This window comes from Diceros bicornis, unplaced genomic scaffold (genome assembly GCF_020826845.1).
Source record: "Diceros bicornis minor isolate mBicDic1 unplaced genomic scaffold, mDicBic1.mat.cur scaffold_93_ctg1, whole genome shotgun sequence".
Taxonomy (NCBI): domain Eukaryota; kingdom Metazoa; phylum Chordata; class Mammalia; order Perissodactyla; family Rhinocerotidae; genus Diceros; species Diceros bicornis.
Genome location: NW_026691823.1, coordinates 45,218 through 71,986, shown reverse-complemented (window position 1 = coordinate 71,986; position 26,769 = coordinate 45,218). Strand labels below are relative to the sequence as shown.

Here is a 26,769-nt window from a genome sequence, read left to right as displayed (position 1 = left end):
AAAGAAACTACCACCAATTCAGTATTTCTGGAACAAGCAAGGAAGAAATAGTGAAAGCTGAAGCCCAACAGGTGGGCCAGGCCAGCCAGATCAAGAAGAGCCTGGCAGGTCATGCTAAGAGACTAAGACTTTGATCTGGAGGCGACACAGAACCACTGTTGAATACTGAGCAGGATCAGATTTATTCATTAGATTTACTGGCTAGATGGACAGCAGGCAGTGTTGAAGAGAGTTTTAGGGCAAGAAATGAGACCAATTGGAAGGCTGCTGGGAATAATCCAAAGAGAAAAGACGATAGCCTAAACCAAGGTTTTTCCACTTCAGCATTTATTGACATTTTGGGCAAAATAATTCTTGGTTGTAGGGGCTATCCTGTGCATTGCAGGATGTTGGTAGAATCCCTGGCCTCTACCTCCAGATGCCAGTAGCACCCACCAAGTGGTGACAATGAAAAAATGTCTGCAGATATTGTCAAAGGCCCCCGGGAGAGCAAAACTGTTCTTTGTTATGAACCACTAGCCTAAACCAAGGAGTTAATAGAGAGGAAGGTTAAATCTGTCAGCCTTGGTGAGTGACAACGAGGGGTGAGTGAGAATGAAGTGCCTAGGATGACTCTCAGGTTTGCGACCTGGGCAGAAGAGCGGGAGACGCACATAAGCAGACTGCAGGGCATCCAAGGGAGGACGTCCAGAAGGCAGGTGGATACATGGTAGGGCACTCCTGGGGAGAAGTATGAGTTAGGGACAGAGACACTAAAGTTAACAGTGATAGCTATGATTGCATGAATAGCAGAAGAGTAAGGATGGAACCCAGGAGAAGAGTAATATTTAAGAGGTGGAAGAAGAGGAACCTGCAGAGGAGACTAACAAAGACAGTGAGAAAAGTAAGCAGAGTCAGGAAGAGAATGGGGTCACAGAAAACGTTCCAAGTAAGAGAACTCAGTTAAGACACCCAAATGCCAAGGAAATAAGTGAAATAAGGCCAGAAAAGCATCCACTATGACCCAGTGACCTAAACTGACTGAAGCCAGCACAGCTACCGGAAGTACTGGGAAGAGGAGCAGGGTTATAAGGTGAAGGAGTGAGTAGAGGCAAACGAGGTACTACACCTAGAATGGACCATGCTTTTCAGAAGTGTAGCCACAAAGAGAGAGGCGATGGGAGGCAGACAGGGGTGAGTGGTGAGGGAGAGTTTTTGCTTGTTTTTTTAATGATGAACTTCATTGTGTTTATGTGAAGAAAAAGAAGCTGATTTGAGTTGGGGAAGCAAAACAGCAGGAAGGAAGAAGTAGGGAAGATGAGGAGACAAAAAGAAAGAGATAAAAACAGACACCTATCTATCAGGGAAGAAGACAAATGATACACCAAGAATCCTAGGAACTAAAAGAGAACAGGATGAGGTGTACATATGGAGGGTTAGCCTTAGAATGAAGAACAGACAGCAACTTCTGGGAGACAAGAGAGATGGAGGTAAGTATGGATGAAGGATAGATGCAGTGGAGGAGGCCAAACAGAAATGTAAGGCTAACAAGTAGAAAGTGAGAAGTCAAGTCTGGGAACTTGAGTACAAATGGAAAAAATTTTGAGAAGCTTATAAGAGGAGTCCCTGGCAGGGTCACATAGCAGAACTAACAAGCAGTGAAAGCAATGATGAGAACTGAACCAAGATGGATGTCCTAAATCCGGGGTGGCATCTATCCACACTGCTGTGGCCTTTCTCAGTGGTGCTCAGCAATAGGTGGGAAATAGAGAGAGCCTGCTGGACTGATCCAAACTTGAAAGTATGCAGGGTGGTAGTTACAGGGGGTCCAGTTCAAATGTAAGTGCTGTAAATCAGCACAGGAAAGGTATTAAATAGAAAAGAAACATCTCAAGGTGTTTAAGAGATAAACGGATCTTTTGGCTTAATCTAACAGACTGCTGTAAGGTTTCAAAGATGTACACAATACAATGGCTCCTAATGCTCCCAAATGATAGTCAGTTGTGAAATTAAATAAAATGATAAATAGTGTGTCTCGCTGTTCTGCAAAACTAAATGTATACTAAATTTTAAAAGAGTATTTAATTGTCAAACAAATTACAAGGTACCATGCTGCCTGGACATTTTTTATATACAGATTCATGGGATTTTCCCTATCTTCAGTGAATGAGTCAAAATTATGACAATGCTTACAAAAGTAATTTTCAATCTACCCCACTAATTGTATTCAGCAATGTGGAGGCACGCTTACCTTTTTGGGGGGTGTTATAGTTTTCTGGACAGCTTAAAAACACCTAGTATAAATCTAGATATAGTGGTACATATGTATATTTGAAATAGAAAATATTTTAAAACTAATTATTTAGAGGACTATATTTCAAAGGGAAGTGTCTAAGTGAAACAAAAAAAAAAAGAGCATTTGCTTAACAGATTGAAAATTGGATCACAAATAGATATTTTCTATTACATGAGACAAATGGTATGAAACAGGCAGGCAGAGTTCTGAAAGTGTGAAAGAAGAATTATTCACCCGATGAATCAATATGGCTCCATATGAGCAAATGGGCTTCACTGGTGGTAAGAGCTAACACTTATCAAGTGCTTACGATGTGCGAAGCACCGATCTAAGCATTTTTATATATACTAACTCATTTAATCCTCACAAGAACCTCAATAATAGGACCAATAATAGTAGGTACTATTATATTACCAATGAAGAATATTAACACAGAGAGGTTAATTAACATGCCCAAGGCCAGACAGCTAGTAAGTAGCAGAGCCAGAAGTCAAACCCAAGAAGTCTGACTCCTCAATCGGTGCTTTTGACCACTCTGTTATGCCCTGATATGGAATAGTTTTTGATACCTTCATTTCAGCTGGTTTGTAGCAGCGTATGTTGGGATCTTCCAGTGATGTTCTATATCCATCTCTCAAGAAACGTTTAAATCCATATTTTCCTTTTAATTTTCTAACCACTTTATCAAGTGTCTGGCTAAACAGAACTTCATCATCCAGGGCAAATGCAGGATAAGTGATGCAGGGGAGCAGGGCAGCATCTGTGTTCTGGCAGCAATAAAAAAAAAGAAGGGACTGTAAGTGCCTGCAGTGATATGATCAACACAGCCCAAGGAGAATCATGGAGATGAAAAGCCGATAAAAATAAGTCAATAAATAAGGAATAGATAATAAAAGGTAAGTAAATAAGAAATAAGTCAATAAATAAGTCAATAAAAGTCTTTAACTGACAGTGAGATTGCTGTGCTACAAGGGACACACAGACGCTTATATGGTATGGTTTAGTGAAGCTTACAGAGGAGATAAAACTTTATTCACCAATAAGGAGTATTTTCAAGGTTCAACACTGGACTCAAACTTTAAGATATTAATTAAGGCAGTGTGTAAAAATTTAACACCAATAACTAATCATTAAAACTTAGTTTCTCATAACAATTTTTTGGTATCAGTGAAAAACACAAAACAATCTAAATGTCCAACAATTAGATAAGTAAATTAGCAGCCATTAAAGTTTATATTGTAGAAACATTTATTGATCTGGAAACATGTCCATTCATAGAACCAGATTATCAAATATTATGAACAATATTCTCCCAGTATTATAAAATGAAAAGTATATATGTATATAAAAATATATAAAAACATATAAACACAAATGTTGTCACCCTAAGATTATAACTGAGTGGTGGAATAACGAGTGGATATTATATTATTATTACTTGCTTATTTGTGGGTTTTGTTTTTCTTTGATCATAATCCTGCATTACTTCTATAAAACAGTTATTTTTAAATAATTAAATTATTCCATTTTGAGTGTTTTCTAAGAATAGAGCCATAAATAACCCCTATAAAAATCCGCAATTGCGTACTATAGGCATATAAAAGTTTATCAGCCAAAAAAAATTGTGACTCGAATGAGAGAAAAGAAGCATGAAAAATAATTTTATTCAAAAGGAATATAAATTATGAAAAATATTTTTCTAATATTCTGTGACAAAAAAATTCATTTTGGTATAATGTTGCTACTCCCTCCTGAAAAAATAAAAGGTCTACTTTTCTCCTGTTCTACAAAAGACTCGAAAGACAAAGCAGCTGTGTCCACAGCTCTGCTCACTTCCTGAACAAGACCTCCACAGACCAGGCAAGTGAGAGGCAACGTCTATTCTCTCTTCTCTTCTCTGCTGGCAACCTCTAACATTCTGGAACACATTCTTAGAAAAGTAAACAAAATTACATAACAATCATAAACGATAGCTCTTATTAATTTATTATAAAAATATCTCACATGAGATCTTGATTCTCTGGGTAAGAGTGAGCACAAAGTTTGCCTATTGCGATTGTGAGCATCGAGATCCACAAATATAACCGACCAAGAACAGCCCTGGAACAAGAAAGAGAAAAACATTTCCTAAATTAAGAAAAAACGACTTGTAGAACATTGGGCATTTTGACTGTAAGAAATTTCACAAAAACACTAACACTGGTTGCATTGAGAGTGGCATTACAGAAGATTTTAATTTTCTTTTTTTATACTTTCAGCACTTCCCAAATTTCTTGCAATAAACATTCATTTTATAATCATAAAAAATGTTATTTTTACATTTCCCTATTTCTCCTCAGTCTTCTTATAAATCAAAATGTATTGATTGTAAGATACCTAATCAATTAAGGATATTCATGTTAATAAAAATACAAATAGTTTACTCACATTTTTGACAAGGAATAAAACAAGAACCAATTTGAGTTCACAAAATCTGAATTGTACAGTCCTAATAAAGAATGTTGATTATATGATCAAACTAAGCAAATTTAGATACAATCTAGAATTATAGATATAAAAACTACTTGATTAAAATATAGAGACAGGAGAATCTCAAATAATAAAAATGCAAATAAAAGCTAATATTCACTGTGTGTCAGGCACTGTGCTTTATGCTTCACATGGATTATCTCATTTAATCCCCATATATAGAGGATTATTATCCCCATTTTACTGAAAAAGATGCTAAATCTTAGTTTAATAGAGCACGGGTTCAAAATCAAGTCTCTAACACAGAAGCCCACACCTTAACCACTAAGTTATACAATTTCCCACAATAAAAAATATCTTTCAAGTAAGAGCCAAAAAACTTGAACAAAAAGACAGGTGTAACAAAAAATGTCAATTGGTCTGCTAACCAAGTTAAAAAAAATTTAATATTTAGCCATTAGTGCTTTCCGTATTTATGAGCATAGCCATAAGTAAACATAGCTTTGTTCTTTTACTGGGGAGCTAAACATTTTGAAAACACAGAGAATGAAACTGGAATACAAATACAGCTTCCATTATAAGAGAATACTCAGAAAAACACATGGGGAAGGGAAGAAGAGAACTATCATTCTAATTCTCACCAACTTCAAAGACGCATTCACTCTGAAACTAAAATACCTCAAATCAATCACCTAGACTGAAACTCAATGTCTAGTGGTACTAGGCCCTACCTCCAAATATCAGACTCACTATATGTACATTTTTCCTGTTAACCCACGTACATACATGAGTATTAGCTCATAAAATAGAATGATTTCTCAGGCCGGCCCGGTGGTGGAAGTGGTTAAGCGCGCACGCTCCGCTGCGGCAGCATGGGGTTCGTCGGTTCGGATCCTGGGCGCGCACCAACACACCGCTTGGCAAGCCATGTTGTGGCGGCGTCCCATATAAAGTGGAGGAAGACGGGCACAGATGTTAACCCAGGGCCAGTCTTCCTCAGCAAAAAAAGAGGAGGATTGGCAGATGTTAGCACAGGGCTGATCTTCCTCACCAAAAAAAAAAAAATAGAATGATTTCTCATTCATAATATCATTTCTTAAATCTGTTTTAACTCTGACGAGTAAATTAATAAATGAAGAAGAAATGAGTGAGGCTGTCATTCTACAACCAGATTAACACTAAACTGTCCTTTCTATTATTTGAAATTCCCTAGTTTTCATATCCACTGACAAAATTGAATTCAACAAAGCTTCATGCGGTATCTGCCACTGTCAGAGTGATGTGTTCTCTGCTTTGAGGAAAACAAGATAGAACTTGACCTCTGCTCTCAAGGAGCTGACCCAGGTGATATTCAGTCCTAACCAGATGAATATTAAACAAAACAAAAAGACTGCACATGGCAGGCAATACATGACGATGTACCAAGATATGGGCCTATGTACCAAGTGAGTGGCTTAGATGAGAGAATAATAATGATAATAAATCTCTAAAGGTAACATAAAAAAAACAAAATAGGGAACCTGGGATACTTCATGGAGAAGGCAAGGACCAAAGCTAGGATCTGAATTTTTGTGGGAAGGGGAGCAGGCAGGGTAGTTAGAACAAACAGCAGAGAAATGAATAGGTATGAGATGTTGGGAGCCTGTGAATACACAAAATAACAGGACTTATAATTTATCTTTAGGCTCATAATTAATAAAGTTAATTGCATGCCAAATCAGTCTGCCTTGAACTGAATTTTTAAAAGATAAAATCTAACTAGTGTAATTTATAAATAATGAAGTGAAATAGCAAATTTGGCAATTCTTGCCATTATCTGATTAATATAAACAAGCCAATTTCTATTTTCTGGCCACGAATAAATGGTTTATTTATCTAAATTCATCAAAGTATTTGTTCAGGTTTCTTCCTCTGCCAGCCTCTAAGAAATATGCACAAAGGGAAAAATAATTTCATAATATTACTGGATTTTAACAGTGAGAGCAAATGCTAGTTAACTATATTGTGTGGCTGTCCTCTTAAAAAATATACCATGCTTAGGCATAGGGCCAAGATTCACAGGAAGATAAAATTCACCATAAAATTCACCTAAGACCATGGGCACCTATTCCTCTTCAGAAGCAAATTTTTAAGAAAGTCATCAAGGAGACCCTACTTATGGAATTAATTATCACCAACTTTAAATCATCAGACACATTAATTTTATGCCTGCAAATTTCAAAGGAAGTTTGATATGTCTGCATTGCTTTGAATGCTCTGCATAACATGAGCAATTTCTCTAGTCATTACCTTTTAGATTCTGGCCTCAGCTCATTTGTCAGTATTGTGATTTCTCCAATCAAAACCAGGAATATGAAAGGATGTTTTATATGTATATGTCACTCCAAAGTATCTGATTAACGCTGTATATTTTATTTTCATCTTCCATTTCCTGAAATTATCACAACTCTACCATCATATCCTGACTCCATCTACAGAGCATATTTTAAGACTGATAGCTCAAACTGTATTCCCAAACTGAGTTTCTATGACTACTTTCTAGTAAATACACTAGAAGACGATTCAACCTAACCACTGTCATGGGGACTTGAGTTCCAATGGTGGGGAAGAGCTGCACTGAACCATCTACCTCAGACTCCATGACTGCAACAAACACTTTTGAGATGGTACCTAAAGCCAAGGGTGACATCTATGACCATAAGACACTGCTGATCTCTTTAGTCTCAATTCAAAGGGAAATGATTTGAAGGATTGTCTGGGCCTTTCTTTACCCCATCAATCACTTCTCTGAACCTGAGCTAATAGGCTTGCTGCCACATAGCATCAAAGCATAAAACAAGATGAACCCACTCAGTGTATCTACTACACATGATTTCTGTTCTTCTGAATGCAAAATCATACCACAGAACTACCATCAGGAGACTTTCTTCCCTAGTTCAGCATTAAGCTGTTCTTGAGCTCCGTGGCAGAGCCTGGAGAGCAGGATTCTTACAGAAAGGATATTTACTGATGGGAATTACCCCTCTGCATCATGGCTGTGGTGGCAATGGGCATGTAAATAGTCAACTTTTACTTACTGGCCCAACAGTAGCTTCCAGCAGCCCCTCTCACAAGCCATGCTTCTCTTTTCTACAGAAGATTCTACTCACATGCGTTAAAAGAACTTTCCAACTACAGAGCGAGGTGAACCTGAGTAGTAATTCTTAGGGTTTCAGAAAGGGGAGAGCTGAGACTCAGACCCAGGAACCACAAAACTGTTGCTTAGCATGTCTATGACATTTGCTGAGTGTGAATTATAATTTATTTAAAAATTATTATTTAAATAGTGTCAAATATCACTTAAATATTATATATGTCACTATATTTATAGAGAACATATTTGAAAGTATGATGAAATATGTGATTCTCATATTGATGAGTATGTTTCTAAATGCTCCAAATTAGCCTTTATTATAAACTTATCACTAAAGACATTAGGCCATTTTATCACATTTTCTTCTTAGATATTTTCTGCCAAAGAAAAATAACTTGCTTTCACAGGGAAGATTTAAATGATAAGGTTTTTTCCTTGAATAATAAGACAAGTCTGACATTTTAAAAAAAAGAAGAAAGGAAGTGTAAGAACACATAATAACCATTATCAAAGCTAAAAGCTTATTCCACCCAACAATTTTCCATAAAAATAAAAATTAACATTTATCTTATCTCATACACTGAAGCACAAAAAGGGCAAAAGGCAAGCCTTTCACGCTGTTTGCCAAGTGGATGTCTCATTCAGAAGTTCAACAATTAAGAAGAAAATAATGTGGTCAAAAGGTAAAAACTTCCAGTTATAAAATAAATAACTCATGGGGACGTGATATACAGCATGGTGACTACAGTTAACAATACTGTACCGCATATTTGAAAGTTGCTAGGAGAGTTGATCTTAAAAGTTCTCACCACAAGAAAAATAAATTTGTAACTACGTGTGGGTTTGGATGTTAACTAGACTTATTATGGTGATCATTTCATAATATATACAAATACTGAATCACTATGTTGTACACCTGAAACTAATATGTTGATTACACCTCAATAAAAAAATTAAATTTTTTAAAAAAGAAGAAAATGGCTTAAAAGTTTTCAAACGCAAATGCACAGTTCTCACCTCTAAAGGTAGAAAGCATTCAAGATTTAAGATTTCCTGTACTAATAGTTGATATTCCAGATTCATTACCAAGTGGCTTTGGTTTAATTCCTGTTCTGCCTCTTTGTTGCATGACCAGTGAAAAGCCACCTCAACTCTGTGACCACTCATTTTGAGAGAAGGGCCCTTCCAGCTCCAAAGATCTAAGATTGTCTGAGTTGCGATCAATAGGTGTACTTTTTCAAAGCTCTAAATTAATTTAGTTAAAGACACATGATCAGGTCTTCTAAAACACTACATCAACAGTTTTTGGAAATAGCTGAGAATATTCATCTGATCTGAAATCCCTCAAATCTTGAGGAGGTTTCTATAGGTTTTCATTTGAATAAAAACATTTCTTTGTTACATCAGTTCTTTTCCCAGCCACTGACTTCTAATTAGACCACAGCCCATTGAAGGACATGGAGCAATATGATAAAATGATTAAACACTGAAAAGATCATATGCACTCTTAAATGTGCTACTATTTAGCAGGTATATTTTTAACTTTGCTGTAGAGGTGGGAATTTTAACATTAACAAAGTCAGGTTTCTGTAATTCTCCACATCAGAAACAAAAATGAAAGGGAATTGGTAAAACTAGGATACTGTTTGATATTATCCAAAAAAAAGGAACATGGAGAGCTCCACTTGCAACATGTGACATCTATGTGGCTAAAGGAATAAGACATTATTTGTCTATATTTCCATCCAAAATACTCAACGAATAGTCAACTCGGCAAACATTTGGCACACAGCTCTGCTGGGAATGGACATGAGCTAACCAAGGTCAATATTAACTCTGCTTAGAGCAGTCGTTCTCATCCTTGGCTGAACATTACAATTCCTGGGCAGTTGGAAACATCTCAAGGCCAAGGTCTCCCCCTAGACCAATTAAATCAGAATCTCCAGGGGTAGAGCCCAGCAATCAGTATTGCAAATAATTCCACTGTGCAGCCAAGACTGAGACATTATGGCTGAGGAACAATTCTAGCAGTATATTTATAACTCAGAATCAGAAAGTATAGTAGAGCAATTCAGTGCTTTTAGAGTTATGGCTAAGAGATCTATGAAAGCTTCCTGGGAAAAGTAGGCTGAAGACAGAGCCCTGAAACATGGGTAGTTAGGAAAGGTAGCATGTATACGTGTGGGCTTCTATGTAGGTGGAGGCATATATGTAGTATATATACCAGACACATAAGCAACATACACTAAGACTCAGGGACATCAAAGGAGATGGCACGATTGCAAAAAAGAGCTGACCAATACCTTATAATGTCCAACCTAGACACAAAACTCCATTCAGCACACTACTTGGTATGCCATGGAAGGCAGAAGAGCAAGACCTGTATCTTTCCAGACTGCTGCTGTAACACTATTGATTTAGTCCATGACTCCTCTAAGTCTCCTTGAAATACTCTCTAGAAGCTTTTCAGTCCAATCTCTTCATTTCCGTTCTTTAACATTACCAGTACTTCATTAACAATAACAAGAGATAATATTTATTGAGGGTTTAATCTTTGCCAAGCACTATACTAAGCTTTTTATTTGCATGAAAACCTTCTGAGTTAGGTCCTAGTATCATTATCTCTATTTTTTTAGTTGAGGAAGCCGAGACAGGTAAACAACTAGCCAATGTCACAGAACTCACTAGTGGGAGTACAGAGCGTACAGTGAGTCTCCTGACTCCAAATACAATGCCATTCTTTTTTTTTTAATTGAGGTATAATTGACGTATAACATTATATTAGATTCAGGTGTACAACATAATGACTCAATATTTGTATATACTGCAATATGATCACCACAATAAGTCTAGTTAACATCCATCACCGTACATAGTTACAAAAATTTTCTTTCTTGTGAAGAGAACTTTTAAGATCTACTCTTAGCAATTTTCGAATATGCAATACAGTATTATTAACTATAGTCACCATGATACACATTACATCCCCATGACTTATGTTATAACTGGAAGTTTGTGCCTTTTGACCCCCTTCTCCTATTTCACCCACCCTCCACCCCCGACCTCTGGCATCCACCAATCTGTTCTCTGTATATATGTGCTTGGTGTTTTGTTGTTTTAGATTCCACATATAAGTGAGATCATATGCTATTTGTCTTTCTCTGTCTGACTTATTTCACTTAGCATAACGCCCTCAAGGTTCATCTATGTTGTCACAAATGTCAAGATTTCATTCTTTTTCATAGCTAAATAATGTTCCATTGTATAGTCATGCATCACTTGATGATGGGGATATGTTCTGAGAAATGTGCTTTTAGGCACACTGTATGCTGTTCATCATTGTGTGACTATCACAGAGTGTACTTACACAAACCTAGATTGTATAGCCTACTACACACCTATGCTACATGGTACTAATCTTATGGGACCACCATCATATATGCAGTCCATTGTTGACCAAAACATCGCAATGCGCCACATGATTGTATATATATTTACCACATTTTCTTTATCCATTCATCCATCCATCGATGGACACTTAGGTTGTTTCCATATCTTGGCCATCGTAAATAATGCTACAATGCCATACCTTTATGCCATGTTTATGCCTTTATACCTTTATGCCATACTCCTTCCTTCCTTCCCACCTACCTATCTATCTAATATACCTATATACATACACAAACACAAACACAGACATACACACACACATATACACACACAAATTCATACATACACACGTACACACTAATTTAAATGAATGTACTGAGAGTGAGGCAAGGGTGAAAAGGAAATGAGAAGTACTGAAGGATACATGTGGGACTTCCATGAGTATGTTGACTCTTCCAGTGAGAAAGAAATGTTGACATAAGCCAAGAGATCAGTGCCAGAGGCACCAAGAATCTCCAGGAGAGGCATAATATTAATAATCATGATTTCGATAGGCTCACACCCCTCAAACCCCCATGAGCTCTGATCTCTCCATTTCTCCAGCCAGAGGTCTTGAGAGAGGAGGAAGAGTGTGGGAAGTGGGCGATTTAGTCTTGGGCACCCAAAATAAGGTGCTGCTCCCCTCTTCCCAATCCGTTCATGTCTATGTTCATTCTTCATTCTTCATGTCCTGGATGTAAGCAGAGTCCATCCTCCAAGAGGAAGTTAGAGTGAGAACAGAAGTGAGTTTGTGGATGTAGGGAGTGAAAGAGAGGCAGTTGTACTATAACACTTCAACTTAAAACTTTCTTAAATTCAAGACTTCGGGTACATAGTATTACAATTGCCATAACAAAAACCATGTTACCTTTTGCATATCTGCATAACTTTCTAAAATGTATTTTTACTGACTCGGCATTTTAATTGGTTGTTGTTTTTAGTGCCATCAAGTCCGTTCCGACCCCTAGTGACCCTGTGTACCAAAGAGCAGAACCCCGCCTGGTCTTTTTGCTCCATCCTCTCACCTTCTGGTGCTGTATCAGATAATGCTCCAATGCTATTCATAGGGTTTTCATGGCCAATTTTTTCAGAAATGTGTGGTCATGTCCTTCTTCCTAGTCTGCCTTGGTCTGGAAGCTTCCCTGAAACCTGTCCACCACGGGTGACCCTGCTGGTATTTGACATACCAGTGGCATAGCTTTCAGCATCACAGCAACACATGGCTGCCACAGTATAACAACCAACAGATGGGTGGTGAGGTTCCCTGACCAGGAAACGAACTCAGACCACAGCAACGAGAGTGCTGAATCTTAACCACTAGACCACCAAGCATTTTAATAACTTAAGGTTAATTATAATATCAGCTGGAAACCGCCTTTGCCCTCCCATCTTAAGAATCTTTACAAAAATTGCTAAAGACAATTAGCCTAGTTCTTGATCCAGAGTAATAACCTGTATTCCTACATTTTATTCCCTTTCATTGACAACTCAATCCACGGTCACTTGATTGGGTGCAGAAACTTGTTAAAGATCTTGTTTTAAGAAAATTTAAGGCAACCCTTAGGATTTCTCTTTTATCCCGAAGAAAATGAGATTTAGACATATAATTACAGCCAGTTGAGGGTTAAGCTAGGATTAAAATTTCCAATTCTTTGGCTGCACATATTACACAAATTCCCCTCTACATAAGATTTACATTAAGTTGAAACCAACATGAGAACTAATATGGAAAATATATGATATATAAGGCTAGGAATATTTAAAACTGTGAAAGCTCAACAAGAGACCTGAGGAAAAAGCTAGGGAACAAAGACAATGAGAATTCTTTATGAAGAGATTTTTTTTTTTTTTCTAATTAAGCAATGTTTTTTAGTTAGAAAACTAAAATTTAACCGGCAAATCATATTCAAAGGAAAGTCTGTTCAACCATGGTCTGCCACATAAATTTCAGACATTCTCTGATCATAAGGAACAACTTGGTTAATGAATGGCCAAATTAATTAAAAACATAATTCAAATAAACAATCACAGTTTATTGTTACTATTGCTGTTTTTTTTACCTGGTTGCCAAAGAGGTTGAATCCATTAATTGCTTCTAGAGCTGCTTTTGCTAAGCCAACAGAGCTAAAAGAGAAAAGGAAATACTTTATAACTCTAATATATCTGGCTACAAAATAAGAACCATTATCTGATGAATATTCACAAGTAAGTTTCTTTATTAAAACTTAGAACAACTTCTGTAGGAAGAATAATGTCTAAGAGATCGCAGTCTGACATTTCACTATTTTAATTTCTCTTTTTTATAGTTAGTGATCTTCTGGGAAAAATATTTCTAAGTTCACCTTGATCTAGGCAAATGGTCATACTATTGATGGGAGTAGTTTTAATTCCAGTATCATTTATATTCACTAACTCAAGAAAAAAAAAGATGAACTTTAGAGGAAGGTATATTATAATATGTGCACAGTAATAACAAGGTTGCGCATCATTAGCTCAGATCAATGTAAAAGAGCTTTTCTGATATCAACTCTGAGCCTTAAAAAAAGTTCTTGCACATCATACACTTACCACGGAGTGGGGTTTAATATACCCATTCAAATACTCTTTGCTTAGAGTCCAATAAAATAGGCATTACTTTATGCTCACAAAACAACTGATCATCATACCTCTCATTTTTTGCTATATTGTTCTGTTTATAATAAAATACGTACTCCTTTGCCCTCTCAAATGCCACATACAATAGTGCTGGAAAATGGGAAGACAAATTTCATTAAAAATATGACTGTCATCTTATAAATAACATTTAAATATTTTAGATCTAATATCCAGTTTATTTTACTTATTGCATTTTTTCTGTTTTTATTAAAAGCAAATGCATATGCTATTAATATCATTTAAAATTAATGATCAGTCATCATTTCAGCATTTCTCTAAAGGAGTGATTATCAAAGTGTGGTCCCCAGAGCAGTAGCATTATCTGGAAACTTGTTAGAAATGCCAATTCTCACTCCTCTCCAGGAGTGGGGCCCAACAATCAGTGTTAAAAAGCCCCCCAGGGGGTTAAATGCACTTTAAATTTGAGAACCACTGTTCTAAGCTATTCGAATCATCATTATCTACATTTTCAATGGGTTGTTTACATGAAATGTTCTCAAGTATGCATTACTTTTAATACAGGATAGTAAATAGGTGGGAAACCTTTTAAAATACATGGATGGGGAAGTGGAGTAGACATAAGTTTCCCTATTTCTCTCACTAAGTACAACAAAAAACCCTGGACATCACATAACAAAAATAAAAAGCCTCAGAAAGATGGAAAGGCAGACTGGCTAGGAGCCTTAGGATTCTAGGAACAACACTTGGTAAGTTCCCTGAGTTTCCTTTTTGCCTCCAATATACCAGACTTAGAGCTAAAGAAGCCAAAAACCAGGAAATGCCAGTAGGTGTATTAAAAAAAGCCCCAACAAAAGCCTGCTCTCTCTAGCTAAAGGACCAGGAAAAGGATAGCCTAGCAAAACACAATAGACAACAACCACTCAAAATTTAGACAGTTTAAAATTTAGAGAAGAACCACTCAAGAAAAGAAAACTGTGGCCCTACCCCCACTCACTCCTGTAAAGGCTAGTGGGGAACCTAGACTTCTACATTGAGTCTATAATAAGGAACTGCACCCAACCTGCAACCCTCTCAGCTGCCGTGTGGTGTCAGAGAAGTCCAAGAAGGAAGCCAAGACTTTCATTACCAATGAGTGTTAAGAAGTCTCCCCCCTCACACTTCAGCGTCAGTGGAGAACACACGGAAAGCCTAGACTTCCACACCTGCTTGCCAGTAATGAGGTGAACCTACCCTTCCTGCTGGGATGGCATCAGAGGAGGTCCAATGGAGAGTCAGTACTTTCACTAATGCCCAGCTGCAAAGAGGCCATATCCTCTCCCTGTTCCATAAGTAGAGGCCAACTGGGAATGAGTAATGAGGCACTCCTATCCTTCCTAGCCAAGGAGGTATCAGTGGAGGCCTACTGGGGAACTAGGCATCCCAACTGGACCCAGCAACAATGAAGAGTCTCCATCTTGGATATCAAAGAAAAACCTAGACTTACATTCCTACCCAGCAGTAATGAGGTGATGACCCTGCCCCCTTCCCCTGGCAGAGTGGTGCCAAAAAAATATAGCTAAAATAGAAAGTTAAAATAAGATTCAGGGTGTTACAACATAATACTCAAAATGTCCACATTTCAATCAAAAATCACTGATCATGTCTAGAACCAGACCCAGCCAAACTGAATGAAAAAGGACAATCAATAGATGCTAACACTGAGACGAAAGCAATGTTAAAATTATCTAACAAAGATTTTAAAACAGCCATAATAAAAATTCTTCAATGAGCAATTATAAATATGATTGAAACAAGTGAAAAGATAGAAAGCCTCAGCTAAGAAACAGAAAAGTGTAAACAAAGTTTTTACAAGTGAAAAATTACAATAATAAAAATTAAAAGCTCAGTGGACAGGATCAATGGCAGAATGGGGGAGAAAGGGGAAACAATAACCAAATTGGAAGATAAAACAATAGAAATTATCCAATCAGAACAAAAGAGAAAAAAATTGACTAGAAAAAAAAAACGAAGAGAGCTTCAGGGACCTTTGGGGCTATAACAAAAGATCTAACATTCATGTCATTGGACTCCCTCAAGGAGAGAAGAAAAAGGGCAGAGCTAAAAAAAAAAGTACTTGAAATAATGGCAGACAACTTCCCAATTTGCAAGAAACAAAAAGCTACAGATTCAAGCAGCGAGTGAAACTCAATCAGAATAAAATAAATATATCCATGCTAGGCACATCAAAACTTTTGAAAACTAAAGACAAAGAAAAAATCTTTAAAGTAGCCATGGACAACATTTTACCTATAGGGGAAAAACAACGGAATGACAATGAATTGCTTACCAAAAACCATGAAGGCTAAAAGGATGTGGCGCAAGTGTTTTCAAGCATTGAAACAGAAGAACTGTCAACCCAGAATCTTATACCAGTAAATATATCCTATTTGTTTATTTATTTACACAAGACATTCCCAGATGAAAGAAAAATAAGAAATCTGTCACCAGTAGATCTACCCTAAAAGTATGACTAAAGTAAATTCTCAAAACAAAATGATTGCAAGCAACCAACCAACCAATCAACCTTGGAACAATCAAAAAGGAAGAAAAAATATAGTAAGCAAAAATATGGGTACACACGATAGGCTTTTCTTCTCCTCTTGAGTTTTATAAATTATGTTTGACAATTACAGCAACAGTTGTAACACTGTGGGTTCTAAATGCATGTGGGAAAAATATTTATGATAACTATAATATAAATGGGGGAGCGTAACAAGACATAAATGGAGGTAAGACTTCTATATTTGCCTCCAGTGGGTGAAATAATGACCGCGGTACACTCAGTTTATATATATAATGTAATACCTAGAGCAATCGCTAAAAAGCTATACAAAAAGATACCTTCAAAATCATTACAGATAAATCAATACGCAATTCTAAAAAATGCTGAAGAACCCACAGGAAGGTAGGAAAAAGAAAACAGAGAAATGACAAGGCCTAGAACCTGAAGGAATAAAGTCCAAGCGAAAAATATGTGCCAGTTTAAAACATGTCTGCAAATTCTTTGACAGTCTTCCCATCAAGAGGTGGACTCTTATTCCCCTCACTAGAATATGGCCTGGTCTTACTGACTCTAACAAATAGAATGTGGTGGAAGTTATACTGCATGACCTCTAAAGCTAGGTCATAAAAGGCAATACAGCCCCCACCTGGCCCTCTCTTTTGTGACGCTGGACCTTGGAACCCAGCCACCATGTTGTGAGGAAGTCTATATGAAAAAACTTCATATAAGTCTTGTGGCAGACAGCTCCTGCCAAGGTTCCAGTCAACATTCCGATACCTGAGTGAGGAAGCCATCAAGCTGATTCCAACCCCACCCACAACTGACGGAAAATGCATAAAAGACCCTGAGCAGGAACCACCTAGCTTAGCCCAGCAACCCTCAGAACTATGAGAGTTAATACTAATAAAATATTGTTGTTGTTTTATGCCTCTAATTTGGGGGTAGTTTATTGGCAACAATAGGTAACCAGAAAAGAACCTAAGTCAGGTTCCTAATTCTATCACGTACCCAGAATAAGTAGGCCAATCATACTCAGCCTTGCATGCTCCAAATGGAAACCAAATAGTACCTGCATAAGAATTCTAGACTCCTGGAACCTAAGGGTTAGGAGAGCCCCTAGGGGTCATCTATTCTGACAGTTCATGCAAAAACATCCATCGTCAACTGGTGTTCTTGCTTAAGAATGTGTTCCTGATGTCCTAGGAGTTCCCTTATAGTCCCCAACGCACAAACATTTACATGCATTTAACTGAGTAATACCAGAAAACCTCCACTTACAGTGTGACGTACATGTGTTATGAAGACTGTTTGTAGTATTTTGAGAAGCGAGAATAAATAAATTATTCAAAAGGCAAATATCCAAAAGAAATACTGCACTGGAGGAGATACACGATGTAGCTAACTCAAGGTTTTGTCTTTAACAAGACAGCTAAAGGATGAATTTTGAAATTGTCTTCTAAATAAAGCATTACAAAAAAAAACAAACACTGTACCTGGACTAGAGTAAATGTGGAACTCTTTCTCTTTTAACTTTCTTTCCCAATGCAATTGGTTAAATAATTGGACTTAACTGAAATTCACAAATATGTTACTTTATTATCCACTGGTTATTTAAATCTCTGGCTACAGCAAGCTATTTAGAAACTCAAACATACTCCTAATGTGATCTTACATTTTACTGTCAAATATAATACATACTGTTGTAAGAGTTAAAAATATTTTACTAGCACAAGACATTCTCAGAAAATTAAATTACTCTATAATTAGTTATTGAATATATTAATATTAGGTGAATACTACCAGTAGAACATTCACCAATCTGGTCTTGAAAAGTGTTACCTCAACATTCATTTAACAGGGCTAAAATGAAGTGATGTTCGCTTGGGAGATAGTTTGTAATAAAAGTGGTTTGTTGCATATTTCAAAGCTTTTCTAGAAAAGATGATGGGTTTGGACTCAGTGATTGACAACCCACCACAGAATCCAAAAAATTCATTGACAAGCATGAGAACTAAATTCACATCCTCCTGCTCATTAACACTATGCTTTAGTTCCCTGAGCCACCCAATCATATCCCCTGAAACAGCAAGAACTTGACAGGACTATAGTTTTAATGGGTGCTGATGAATTGTTCAGTACAGCAAAAATACATAAAATGAAGCAGAACGGAGGGATAGTTGCTTCTATCATAGTTCAATGACTGGAACATCAAAAATGATTTAAGAAGATTAAGTAGTTACTTTAAATAACAAGCACTGTGTGGAATAAAATGGTCACTAAAAACATCTTAAACTGAGTAAAGTGGTGATATGATGGTTACTTATCTGATATTTTAGTGATGGCTTTCTTTATTGGAAAAGCCAAGCGAATAGAACATAAAACCATGAAAAAAAAAAAAAACTGAAAAATCAGATCTAAATTTCTAAATTCTCTTTGCTTCTACAGTCTTCTTTGTACCGCAAATATTAGATTTAACAAAGTAAAAAAGGAAATTATGCTATTAAATAGAAAGTTCTATTTAGGAGTTAATGTTTCAAAAACTTTTCTTTCTATTTGGGCAGATATCCACATTACTAAGTTATTAAGTACAATTTTCCTTTTTCTTCCCAACAGCCAAAAAATTCAAAGTTAGTCTTGGTGAAGGTTCAATTCACATCTTATAGATGACTCATCTCTTCTCCAAAACAAAGAATTTTGGTTTAAAGGTAGTCCCAAGGTGTAGGAATATCCTCACATAAATGAGGAAGGGGAAATATAAAGATTAAAATACTTTAATTCAACTTGGAGCAGCTGAGAAGACTACTTGGATACGTAATTCTGGGGGTTAAGAATTAGTGCTACAATAAATAGGTACCAAAAAGATATATGGAGGAAAATGTAATTAAATCAAATAATATAGGATTTTAAAATACATAGGCATTTGTTAGAGACTGAACAAGAGAAAAGAGGAGAATTAGCTGACACAGTTCCAGACACCCTGGGAGAAACTGAAAGGAGCATGTCACTTGAGGAAAGTCAAGTCAACAGAAAAACCAGGAAAGCAGGGAACACTTGCTTAGGAAACATTTCAAGAAAATCATAGTGAGCCTAGAGCAATGGATCCTTTTCCTAAAGCCCTGAAAAGGGTGAGGCAGCTGCTAGAATGCGGTTCAGATAAATGTAAAGAGATCACCTTTCAGAAAAAAATTCTAGGGTTTATCTAAGAAATACTAAATAATTCAAAAACTTGGACTAAAAGGGATACCAGCAAACCTGGGGCTGAAAAGGGCAGATCAGGAAGGGTCTGATCAAAGCATTAAGCTGAATCAAGCTGTACTGATTACTAAACAAAGATATACTTGAAACTTATAACAGTTTCACCAAGAGCATATACCCTACTGTTCTTTCAAACTTTAGAAAAACTTTTTAAGACTTGAAAATACAACGTGAAAGAGCAGAAACAACTTTGGACTTGGAGGCCAATCACCTGGAATCCAGTTCTGATTCTACTACTTACTGGGGTGTATCATTTAAAGGCAGGGTCGGGGGGAGATCGCTAAACCTTCTAAACCTTAGTTTCTTCCCGTATAAAAGGCAATAATGTTCCCTGCCCGACCTAAATAAAATATATTCTGTAACTGGACAGTGCCACAGATTGCAATTATTAAAGGACCACTGAGAATGGATGCTGAAAAGGGAGGCTCTGACTTCGGAATACTATGTGTGCCTTTTGGGGGCCTAGGGGTGGTAACCTTCTTTGATCAAGTTGCAGCTTAGAAGGGATGTGCCCAGTGTGATAAGGGAAGAAAGGAACATTCACCAAGCCAGTCGCTTTGGCCAAGGCCCTAGTGAGCACCAAGGCAACAGTCAGATTGTGCTCTGTCTCTTCTCTGACTCCTGCTAAGGAGGACCGTATAGTACACAGCTAGAGGGAGAACGGCAAAGAAAGCCAGAAGGCAAAAAGGGTGGTGTGGGTACTTACAGCAAGAGTTACTGTAGACTACTTCAGGCTGTCTGAAATGAGGAGGACAGCTTAAGGAGATAACAGGGTATTGCACTAAGCAGTAAGGATCAGATCCAACCAGGCACAGACAGTTCTGGGATGTCTTACAGCAGCAACAGGCTAAGCAGCAGCTCCACATTCCACTACCCAGGCCTGAGCACAGAAAGATACTGGCCTCCCACGACTACCGCTATCGCTGCGTCCGTCAGTGCCAAGTCCGCCTGCAGTGTCAAAATAGACCCTTTTGGCACCAGAGGTGACACATCCAAGAAGGCTTGTGGAGATCTGAGGTCAGACACATTTGAAAAAAATGTTTAGAATTCTTATGGAGAATTGTAAAGTGTTATACCATAGAAAATTAAAAGATCAATGTTAAATGTATAAAACCCATCATCCAAACCTAATGGCAAACTTCATTACCCATCCATTTGAATAGAATTGGCCTGCTACAATTAAGATTAATTTTGCATGCAAAAGGTAGCAAAGAACATCATATAATGATCTTCCAAGCCTTGAAATAAAATCCTTAATGGTTCAATTAAAGATTAGCACCTTAGTTACAAGAAAACAAGTTGGAGCCTGTTTTTTCACTAGAAACCTTCCAACACCTTCACTTTCTAGGATGGTATCTTTCACCCAAGGTTCTTTCTGAATTTACTACACTTTTTATAAACAGAAAAAATGCTACTCCAAATATTTTATACTGAAAATAATGTCAGTGGGATAACATTGGCATGTATCAAACGGTTATTAAAACGCAGATAAAAGGTCTGATAAATCATAAATGCTAGAAAGGTAAATTTTTAAAAATCACCTTTTCTAATCAAATCCACTTTCTTTCTTGTAATTTGATAATCTGGAAAATGTTGAGAACTTAATTTGGATTATGGCTGAAATATAACATTATCTTCCTATTTTTAATATTTGCCAGAATTTGTTTAATGTCTGAACTGAACTTTCCCACAAATTATTTCTCCACTTCACTGACTTCTTCACTGATTGTTACTATTCTGCTGTGCACTATAAAAATGCCTCATATGAATCATAAAACTTACAGAAAAATGTTTGTATTTTAGTTAACCCAGAGTTAACTGAAGTCCTTTTTGTTTCAATCTTTGTTATTAAAATATTCTTAAATGTGTGAGTACACTTGTATTCTAGTGCTCACTTATGCCAGGTATTCAAATGCTTTACATATATATTAACTCAATCATTATAACAACTTTATAAAGTAGAAACTATTATTATCTTCATTTTATAGATGAAGAAACTGAGGCATGGAGATGATACACAGCTAGAGATCTGGAGCCAGTTTCTATATCTTAGTTTATATCTTATATTGGCTTAGTTTTCTGTGTGATTAGTTCTTCTACCCAAAAAAATATACAGCTGTGGATTCCTCTTAACCAGTGTTTCTTAAACTGTTTCTCTACTTCAAGTCTCAATGATGTAAACTGACCTATAGTTAATCACCTTTAAATTCTTAAATCTTTTAGTGTGAAATGGATAGGACTCATTGAGCTACACTTTTTAGTTAAAAGATGACCTCCTGGGCAAAAATTTACAACATCTGAAAGGTGCAATCAGTCATTAAAGCTATTTCCCTCACCCTAAAGAGTAAAGGAAATTCACAAACTACTAACATAAGTTATCAACTATTCTTGTTTATTCAAACCCCCTAAACCACAGCTCAAGATGGTGACCACACCTCTCAGAGAAAACAATGAATGTTAAGTTTTATATGAAGAGTATAAGTATCTCTGATTAGGACAAAAATCAGCTCTATAACATGGAAGGGAATTTTACATGCAATGTATATACATAGGTGTTTGGCAATTTTAATTTCCTTGATCTTTCAAAGAGTGTCATTGTAAAGAGGAAAAAGAAAATGACTTGGCTGAGCAGCAAGGCCAAGCCGTGGACTGGAGGCTGATATGCATGTACCAACACCACGGGAGGCTGGGAAAGACACCCTGCTCCTTTCCTGCATCTGTTTATCGGCACTGAGAGCAGACTCTTCTGGTTTAATTTTAAGTGAATTTCATCTGCATCACATAGAAAAAAAAAAAAAGAGATGAAATTAACATAGAAACCACAGTTCCCATCTAATACTTTTGATTTTTATTCATATTCAAATTCCACACATTTAAATTAAAAAAAAAAACCCTTAGAAATAAACAAATTACCTCGAATGTAGCTCTGTGCTGCCATTATTATATTTGCTTCCTCTTTCCCAGACACCAAAATCAGGCACACGTTAAACTCTTTCTACACAAAATACAAGGTTTTGAATAAAAGAGACCTAAAAGAAACGAAATAAAACATAAGGACACATGCAGTAACAGGATCTTTCGATACTGATAAGAACAATTAGATACCGTTTGAAAACCAAATACATACTTGCCTACTAGCACTTTTTTACCATGTTGAAACTCTTGTGATTATTACATTACTATTAATATTCTGCTATACCCGGCTTTTCAAATATAAAGCTTAAAATGAGAACCTAATATTATACCGTACAGATACAGAATTTAAATCCTATCAATGCTCCAACGATAATTCTTCAATGATACACTTATTACTGTTCATGACTACTGTGCATCTTAAGAATTAAGAAAAACATAAAGCACTCTTTTATACTAGATAATAATATTTGGAATCTAAAATAGCCATATGAAATGTTAAATAAGCCTAAAACTTGAGAGATAAAAAGGTATTTCTCAGTTCTGCAACGAGCCAGTCCCATGTTGAATAAACCAGGAGTCTTGGGTCTATTACTCCTGGAATCTAATTTTCCTCCTGCCTTTTCGACAGCTATAGGTACCCATTCTTATAAACTCAAAGCTTGCACTTGGAGGTAGGCTCCAACCAACAGGTCAGGAGTCACAGCTTCCGTGTAAGGATTTCAAATATTTGATGAAGTTTACACTCTCAGAAGTAACTACGGAAAGCAAAGATTACGGTCAGTTCTTATTTAATAAAACTTTAGTCATTTTAATAAAGGCAATATCTTAAGTGGGCTATGGTCCTGATTATAGGGTTTTTAATTTAGTCATCATGTTTGGTTCAATAAGACAAACTGAATATGTGCATCGAGCCTAGCCTTCATCTCAAGATCCCTCTCAAGTGGCAATATATATTCCCAACTGCCACCCTACACACACATAATTAATATAATGTATATACCTTCAGAATGACAGAATAATAACACTGAAAACCAAGGTAAGGTCCCACCAGTAGACCAGAAACTTTGAGAAATTACAGGAAGACAGAAAGCAGTAGGAAGGAATTGATCAAGAAATCAGAGCAGGAGCCGGCCTGGTGGCGTAGTGGTTAGGTGCACGCGCTCCGCTGCGGCCGCCCGGGGTTTGCGGGTTTGGATCCCAGGCGCGCACCGACGCACCGCTTGTCAAGCCATGCTGTGGCAGCGTCCCATGTGAAGTAGAGGAAGACAGGCACGATGTTAGCCCAGGCCCAATCTTCCTCAGCCAAAAGAGGAGGATTGGCGACAGATGTTAGCTCAGGGCTAATCTTCCTCACACACACAAAAAAAGAAATCAGAGCAGAGGAAACCATAGCCCCTCAAAATGGTTCTTCATTGTAATCTAGCGTCTCTGGAAAGTCTCTACGGCCAGAGTCAACATATACATTGATCAAGAGTTGAGCAGGGAGCAGTCTACCCAGATTCTCTTACAAATGATAGACAGCTGGGGCACTTGACACCTGCCTTTTCCATTCTCCATCCCAACAGAGAGATATTTGCCCTCAGGGCCAAGAACAGCTCACACATTTCAGTGGACAAAAAGGACCTAGGATGTTGGGGCCTCACAGAAAGAGAACTGAACATAAGATAATTCTGGCTTTCCACAAAACATGCATCTATCTCACAACTTGTCTACCCAAGAGTGGAGCAGTACATACCTACAGTAAACTTTTTTTTACTTTGATTATTGGTGAGGGTCTCCCTAGCTTTCCCAACCTCTTGCTACCGTGTCTACATACCCTAAGGAAAACCTGCCTGTATAAAAACTCTGGTCCATTTTCACAAAACCTGGTGTCTTTGCCTCTTCCAGGGTCTTTCAAGTTATTTAGATTCTATAACACATACAGGAAATATGCTATACTTTGTCAGGTCTCCATGTTTAAAGCTTTGAAACCATCCAAACCTTCTTCCTTTCACGATAAACTTCTCAAGTGATAGTCCATATACCTCTTTCTTAATCCTCTTAGAAGAACTTTAGGAACAGGGTTAGGCCCAAGTAAGGCAGTCTGGTCAGGCTGTGTAATTGGTATAACAGGTGGCTAGAAAGGCATTTTTGGCTAACAAGCCCTGTGGGGAAAACTAAAATAACACTTACATTCCAGTTCTGCAAGTAAGCAGTTTGGAAACTGCCATTCCACTCCGTCTTAACAAGTAAAAAGCTGAACAGACTGAAAAATCCACAACTCTTCTTGGATCCATAAGAGAAAAGAGGACACAGAGCAAACTGCTGCTCTATGACTGGAAAGACAACAGGTGAATACAGGCAGTCACGGCTTCCTGGAGCAGAGACTCACGGGGGAAACCAACTTGGGAACTAGCACTGGGGTAGTAAAACCTTAACTGTAACTGACAAACTGCTCAGTTAAAAACTGAGAGTTAAAAACTCCAGGAGGACCCAGTCATAAGGGGGTTCCCACAATATTGTGAGATTTACCTCCAAGAGTCCAACTAGATTTCCATACTAAATATCAGAGAAAAATCCTCTCTGGCTTCCAACAGGGGGAGGGGAAAAGAAACCATTTTGAGAGACACCAAAGCACTCAGTTTTTCTTAACAAGGCCTGCCATTGTGGGGCAACCAGTCAAGCAGAGCTTGACCTGCTGGGCTATTATCAGAGCCTAACTGACCTGGGGAAGGGGAATACCCACCTCCAGCCAGCTCTAGCCTTCCACAAAAGGAAGCCCACCATAGCCATTCTGTCCTCTCTGAGGGGAGAGAAAAAACTAAGAAACACTTGTAAAGTCCACAGTCCAGAAGCATAAGGCAACTAAAAGACTGAGACCTAATCATAGGACTACAGAGTGCTTTGCTTCCCTCCCCCTCACACCTCACCACCAGAACACTAAAGGCCTACTTACAGCAGATCCTTTTAGTTGGCACATCATGTCTGGCTATCAAGGCATACCAAAAGACAAAAAAACACAATTTGAAGAAACAAAGCAAGTACATGGCAGGATGTTGGAATTATCAGACTGAATTTTAAAAAACTATGATTAATATGATAAGGACTCTCCTGGGTAAAGTAGACATCATGTAAGAACACATGGCCAGTGTAATCAGAGAGAGGGAAATCCTAAGGAAGAACCAAAAGAAACGCTAGAGACAAAAAATTGTAACAGAAATTTAAAATGGCTTTGATGGGCTTATTAGTAGACTAGACTGAAGAATCTCTGAGCTAGAGGATACGCCAACAGAATCCTTGAAAACTAAAAAGCAAAGAGAATGAAGACAAAAACACAGAACAGAATGTTCAAGGACTGTGAGACAACTAAAGAAGGTGAAACATATATGTAATGGGAAGATGGAGGGACAGAGAGAGGGAGGGAGGAAGAAAGGAAGGAAGGAAAGAAGGGAGGGAGGGAGGCAGGGAGGGAGGGAGGAAGGAAGGAAGAAAAGAGAAGAAATATTTAAAACAATGACGTCTGAGAAGTTCCCCAAATTAATGTCTCACACCAAACCACCAAACCATATGATAAATGCCAAAAAAACTACACCTCAGCATATCGTTTTCAAAATACAGAAAATCAAACATAAACAAAAAAACCAGAAAGAAGTCAGAGGAAAAAAACACCTTACCTATAAAGGAACAAAGATAAGAATTACATCCAACTTCCAACTTCTCAGAAGCCATGCAAGTGAGAGTGGAGTAAAATATTTAAAGTGTTGAGATAAAAAAACCATCAACCGGGGCCGGCCCGGTGGCGAAAGCAGTTAAGTGCGCGCGCTCCGCTGCGGCGGCCCGGGGTTCACTGGTTCGGATCCCGGGCGCGCACCGACGCACTGCTTGGCAAGCCATGCTGTGGCGGCGTCCCATATAAAGTGGAGGAAGATGGGCACAGATGTTAGCCCAGGGCCGTCTTCCTCAGCAAAAAAAAAAAAAAAAGAGGAGGATTGGCGGATGTTAGCACAGGGCTGATCTCCTCACAAAAAAAATAAAAAAAAAAAAAAAACCATCAACCTAGAATTCTGTACTCTGTAAAATTATCCTATAAGAGTGAAGGAGAAATAAACACTTTCTCAGGCCAATAAAAATTGACAGAATTTGTTGCCAGTAGAC

At 37.5% G+C, this 26,769-nt stretch overlaps 1 long non-coding RNA gene across 1 annotated transcript; it reads right to left on the bottom strand.

Annotated features, from left to right (window-relative positions):
- Nucleotides 1-2,879: 2,879 nt before the first annotated feature.
- LOC131403882 (uncharacterized) lies at nucleotides 2,880-22,709 on the bottom strand. The gene is made up of 4 exons (XR_009219624.1): nucleotides 22,633-22,709; nucleotides 13,367-13,430; nucleotides 4,280-4,375; nucleotides 2,880-3,042 (listed from the first exon to the last, which is right to left on the bottom strand). It is a non-coding gene; the product is annotated as an uncharacterized LOC131403882 (long non-coding RNA).
- Nucleotides 22,710-26,769: the final 4,060 nt, after the last annotated feature.